This window comes from Haliotis rubra, unplaced genomic scaffold, assembly GCF_003918875.1.
Source record: "Haliotis rubra isolate DU_JTF1 unplaced genomic scaffold, ASM391887v1 Scf66, whole genome shotgun sequence".
NCBI lineage: Eukaryota > Metazoa > Mollusca > Gastropoda > Lepetellida > Haliotidae > Haliotis > Haliotis rubra.
This window is the reverse complement of record NW_025767368.1, coordinates 1,805,613-1,812,210: the sequence shown is the minus strand read 5'-3', so window position 1 is coordinate 1,812,210 and position 6,598 is coordinate 1,805,613. Positions and strand designations below refer to the sequence as shown.

The following is a 6,598-nucleotide window of genomic DNA, read 5'->3' as shown; positions in this document are numbered from 1 at the left end:
GTCTTCGAGCCACCTTGTCGCTTCCTTAACGTCGATCGCCAGGCAAGGTAACAATAAGTACCATCCGTTAACGTCTTTTGGCATTACGAATTTGGGAACAGATCCTATCAGCTTAAAACGAAGCTGTTATGAAATATGTGACAGTTGCCATCAGGCAGAGCATGGCTTCAACAATGAAATGCCTTCGCAATATAAGAAACAGATTGGTTTCTCGGGGGTCGCAACCCAAGTCATTCACACACGATCAAGGGCCATCGCTTCAGAATCAGCCCTCCAACAGCGGTCACCTGCCTGTCGGTTAACGAAATCGCAGTATCGATTTGCTGTAACAGATTTCAATTTATTGGCACTTCATCCTTGACCAAGAATCAGTGAATACCATTCTTTGTAAGATCCTGGATCCAGTTTCACAAACCGATCGTAGCGCTGCGACTGCCGTAGGTCTATGTTTAAGTACAGGAGTTAAGAGTTTCGTAGCGCTACGATAGCTTTGCGAAACCGACCCCTGTTTTGTCTGATAACGACCTTATTTAAACCATCGCTTTATGACTTGTATTCCTATCATTTGTTTTCATATGACTGATTCGATATTAGATAAAGATTACATATCTATCTATAATATGTCCTCTTGTATTACAAAGAATTACAAAGAATGTAAGTCATTTTAATACATTTGGAACAGTAGGTGTTTACATGTACTTGTGAAGCAGTATTTCTTTCTAAAGTCAGGTATTACGGTTTCATTTGAAAGATGGAGTTTCATAACTCAGAGGGTACACGTGAGACCCAGAGTTGTCTATTCCTGATCGGGTGGTAACGTCGGAGCATCGTACCATGACGACGGTATGAAATGTCGTTCACTATATCAATCACTTGTTTGTTCAACAATGTTAAAGCTATGTCACGGTAAGCTGTAAATAACCATGGTATGACCTCGGGCTTTCCTCCCGCGTTAAGCTGACATGTCATAATATAGTAGCATCAATGTCAAAAGCGGCGTTAATCCCAAGTCCCTGAGGCACTGTAAGTATTCGACTCCAGGCAAACTAATACACGTCATTGATTGAAAACATTGGCAACGATCGTGGTAGGAATTTGATGGCAAACAGACAATGCTATCTATATACGGATCCTCATTTCTCATGAGTCCTTCCAGCTCACCTACTAACGCTAATCGGAGATCCTCCGTCGATCTGGAGAGAGACCCTTCCCTATGAAATATTTCATCCGACATGCATCTATTACCTCTGGTTAAGATGAGTCGAGTTTATAAAAAATTTAAAATGCTGAAATGCTTAAAATGTGGCATAACGCGAGCCGTGAGGCATCGAAACTTTTGATCTTACGTTAGAACTGTTATAGGCCTTACCTTACGACGAAGCAAACAACTTTTTGGATAAGAACTTTTTCTATTGGATAGAACGTCGTTTCTATGTAGATTTTTACCATTATCAAACTCAGGTAATTACAAAAAAGTCGGGGCGGTGGGATGGACTTGTGGTTAAGGCGTTTGCTCGTCATCCCAAAGGCCCGGTTTCGATTCCCCACATGGGTACAGTGTGTGAAGCCCATTTCTGGTGTACACAGCCGTGATATTGCTGGAATATTGCTAAAGGTGGTGTAAACGTAAACTCACTCACTCACACTCATTAGAAACAAGTCATGAGAAGTATATATGCATAATATGATGTACACAGGCAGAGATTACCAACAACAGGTAATTGATACCAAGTGGCACATAAATGGATAAGGCCAGATGAAGGGCTGTTAATGAGAGACGGGGATCTGATTATTCGGGCTAAGCAGCAAGAATCCATCGCGACCTTGTGTTTGAACTGCTCCTTTACTCTCATGCCGCGGTAACGTGATTTGTGCGGACCGGAGGCTGAGATTGTATCTTACTACGTGACTCTTGGTCTGACCAGTTAGGATCTGATCCATTTTGATAAATTTACTCAGTGGAGTGGGACAGCTGACGTATGCAATATTCAACAAATGAGGGACATATTTAAGCTTGAGTAACATCCATGCCATACCGTTTGGCAGTGAGACGAGTTAGATGCGAGCGTGCGTCACTGTGGTACTTAGTCTGTCATCAACACAAGGTCTAAAGTAATCTAATACAAGCATTAAATCCCGCCTAACGTTCTTCGATTAGTTATTGCTGAGATGTATCAGACGCTTTGTAAGCAATTGGAATACTTGTACGCCTATGGGATGCCGTATATACACGGGCTGCTTAAGCAATGTGTACCTCCGTTCACTCAAGGAAATATGATTTATAACTGCAATCCAATATCACTGCAATTTACATAACATATGAAGGAGTGCATGTTGTTGAAAGGCCTTAAGGTATAATTATCACCTCACCGGGTCTGATGACAGACAATGCCCAGTCATAGAGCGTAGGCAATTGTAAGTCATATAGTGGGCTTTTGTCGCGCCTCCCTTAACCCTTTCACCCACTCTACCCCATCTCTTGCGTGCAACATTTCTCGTGCCTCTTCGTATTCATGACATCATCTCCTCAATAATATGACCAGTCCGTAATTTTTCATTAATAATTGATAATTTGCAATAATTGGTTTATTCAATAAAGGGGCCACAGGCCCATTATACAGTTACATAAGTCATATCATGAAAGTGGAAATCTGGAGCGCCATAACACTGTACAAGGTCATTAAACGGTAACGGGGATGACGAATCCTTACCCAAAAGACGAGACATCAGCTTGGGGAGTGCTCTTGGGTCGGATATGCATGCCTCGATTTTACCGTTTAGACATGTTTAGCATGTGCAATGACGGTGGTAACCTGGTTCCTGGCAGCGCAATATAACTGCCTGTGGATTTCAAGGCGAGACCGTCTCCAAGGTCTCTCTGCTCTACGGCGATTAGCCTGGCAGCCATGACGTCCGCGGTCAGGGCCTAGATTTTCGAAGCTCTCTTAGCGCTAAGATAGTCGTAAGTTAATGTTAATGTATAGCACTTACGACTATCTTAGCGCTAAGAGAGCTTCGAAAATCTAGGCCCAGCCTGGGGCCCGTTTCACAAAGCTATCGTAGCGCTACGACTGTCATAAGTCTATGTTAAAGTATGGGAGTTACGATCATCTTAGCGCTACGATCGCTTTGTGGAACGGGACCCAGGATGACACAGGACGTTGAGGGGCTAGCTTCTCCTTCAGAGGGGCGTGTTTATCCAGCAGCTCCTGGAGGACAGTATTGTACAGATGTGACAGAGCATTTGGTTCCGTCGGCTGATCACAGAAGAGTTTGAGCTGAGACAAATCCGAAGTGAAAGTTAGGTGATCGATAGCTTTGATATTTCTGCAATTTATCTAAGTTTTAGGACACGGAGGGTTGTCAACATCCAGATGGAATGTCACTAGGAAGTGTTCCGAAATCTGCAGATCATTAACCCTTACACTGGTCAGACGCACATCCTTACCCACCACGACCCAGTAGTAAAAGTAGTATATCTAGACGTTTCTGTAACCCGTTGACAGTCATATCGAATAAAGCGATATCATCCGCAAAAAGCAAAATAAACAACTCTATGACATACACAATGCGATTTTAGAAAGTGGTCAAATGTAACATGTGTTATATTTGGGATTACACTTTCTTAGTAAACGGTCTGAAACAAAATAAGGCTATCCAAGATTCTATACCACCGACTCCTCCATAACCACAGGAACCCGTTTACAGGTTAAACATAGCCCATAGATCTACATGCACGTCATATATATAGAAAGAGTCTCTATTTATATATATGGCGTGTGTGTAGATCTATGGTGTATGTTTCGCCTATATAGTGATAACGGGTTCCTGTGTCCACTTTCCACAATAGCTGCATATTTTACGTATGCATCACACACCTTGTCACCGTGGTCAACAAGTGACAGAATGGTCGCACTGAGGAAACTCTTCTAGGGAGAAGGCGTGGTAATCGGAGTGTCAGTGCGTTATCTACTCGGGCCGAGGTCTGTTGTTTATTTGTTTGTTTGTTGTTGATCGCCACACTCAGCAATATTCCAGGCAGTGGCGGATCCAGGGGGTCCCCTTTGAAAATGACTTAAGACCACATTGACAAAATTTTTGGGCGTTGGCGGAGCCAAGGGGGGTTCAGGGGGTTTTAAGCACCCCACCCCCACACCCCTTTTCAAAATTCCTGGATCCGCCCATGCCAAGTATATGACGGCCGTAGCGCAGGACAGTGAACCTTACGATTGTCCATCCAAACGTGAAAACGGTGTTATTGTGTGATGCGTACGTAAAATAGTCATTACTAAACCACAGATGACACGTGTTGAGCTCACTGACCGGGTTGTGAGCGAGGCCAAGGGTGAGTGAAATTTGCTTTAACATGTTTAAAATGTACAGGGTAAGTGCACTTTTTTACTGACGAGCATAGGCGTACGTGCGTCTGCTGATCAGGACTAGTCTATGCCGGTTTTACAGTGTTAACACACTGAGATACCAGGTCGCAGCATATCATTCAGTTTGTAACCATGTGCACACTCAAACATATATACTAGCCTCGAGTCAACCAATTCTTGTTTTATCCCGTTAATACCGAACCCCAGACAGGGTAAAGAAAAGTACCAGTTTTTAACGTGTCTAAGTGTATAACACCAGTTGATCGCAGCACTGGTTTTCCGATCTCAAGGTGGGCGCTAGGTATCCACCCGACCACGCTGGCGGCCTGGCAGTGAATATTGGATGGCGAGAAATGGTGATGTCTTGTCGTTAGTGTCTGATTCAATTTGTGACCGTCTGTGCATGAACATGTAGCCGGGTGTGGTGTGTAATGTCCAGCCACTGGGCTGCTAGTCATTACAAGAACAGTTCTTCAGATGAAGGATGCAGTTTATTTGCAAAGTTGGGAGGAAGGCTGAAAAGATAGAACCTCCCTCCTATAAGAGTTCATGCAGAAATGTATAATTTAAGCCAAATAGTTTAAATGGCTGAAGCACATGGTTGAAGACCATGTGCTCAGTCAGAGTTACAAAATATACAGTAACTGGTAAATATTTAGATAAATGTATGAAATAATATTGTAATTAAATATGTTTTACAATTATGAAGTTGTGAGATACCCTTTAATGAATAGTATTTGTTTACAGAACAAAGTACAGAAAGCTAAGAATATTGAAATCTTTCTCACCTGAAAAGAGAGAACCTCCCTCCTGTAAGAGTTCATGCAGAATGCATGAGGAGGGCAGGTGAGAAAGGAAGTTCAGAGATGGGGACCAAAAGGCCAATCAGAATACAGGCAGCATCTGACAGGTGTCAAAGGAAGTCAGATGCTGGACAGTTACATTAGGTGGTGAAAGTGTCTAAAAATAGAGAAGGGGAAGTCCAGGTGAAGCTGGAGAACTCAGAGGCTGCTAAGGGTATTAGATGTTAGTGGGCTGACATTCAACTGCAGACAAGGACAACATACAATGCATACAGCATGACATGATGATGATGATGATGTGGATGACAATGTGTATATATAGATGTTTATAATAAGGCTGTGAGGGATTATGAGAGGGTGGTACTTAAGTGGTCATTACTCAGTCAGAGGTATAGCCACCACCCTGCTACAAATAGGACAAGTTCTTAAGTATGAGCGGTACAGGTACACACGTCTTCAAAGGTGTATCAGCTTTCTCTGGAATCCCATATATTATTTTCCAATGTATAAAAACATTATTAATTTACCGTTTTAACCGTGCACGTGTTGACGGCCGTATATGAGGCAACAATAAACGCTGTTCATTAACTTCCTACACAAGTTATATTGATTAATGGGTTCATTTTTTTCGTAATGGCTGTGTCTGGAAAGCATGCAGACATGCAGACAGGCAAGTGAATGTGCGCAAAAGCCACAAATTATACTGATAGAATTTTTTAAAGAAGGAAATGTGGTTCTGGCCTGCACGTACTGTACGTAGGGTACGTATGGATTTTATGATGTTTCCGAAGAATATATATCCAGATAATATTGAAAGCGGAAAAAGTTCAATCTCAATGCAAAACTTCTAATAAATACATTCTTGTAAATAATAGTTAAAACTGCTTGTTTCTACCCTGAGATAGCTTTGAGAGAAATGGGTTTTCAGTTCTTCATGTGAGTGTTATAAACTACGGTGCGTACTGCACCACAGGGGCGTGTCACGCTTTGAAACAGCGTTAGAAAGACATATAGGTAAAAAGACCCTACCCTATTACTATATAAAAGGTCCTTTTATATATTGGAGGTCCTTTTATACAGTACTAGGGTAGGGTCTATATACCTATATGTCTTTCTAACGCTGTTTCTAAGCGTGACACGCCCCTGTGTACTGCACAAGACACGGTCAACCTCTAATATCGTAGATTAGAACATTTGCTATTGTATACTTTTAATATTCGCCTTTAAATACAGTCTTGGCTGAGTATACAATGTCACTTATATGGCAACACAGAATCTGTGCACAAATGAAATTAAAAAAAAAAAACATGTGCATCGACCGGGAATCGAACCCGGGTCACCCGCGTGGCAGGCGAGTATTCTACCACTAGACCACCGATGCTTACAAACAAAAATGAAAATTATAGTGTACATATC

At 42.2% G+C, this 6,598-nt stretch overlaps 1 non-coding gene across 1 annotated transcript; it reads right to left on the bottom strand.

Moving 5' to 3' along the window:
• Window positions 1-6,492: 6,492 nt before the first annotated feature.
• On the bottom strand, window positions 6,493-6,563 carry Trnag-gcc. The gene has a single exon. It is a non-coding gene; the product is annotated as a tRNA-Gly (tRNA).
• Window positions 6,564-6,598: the final 35 nt, after the last annotated feature.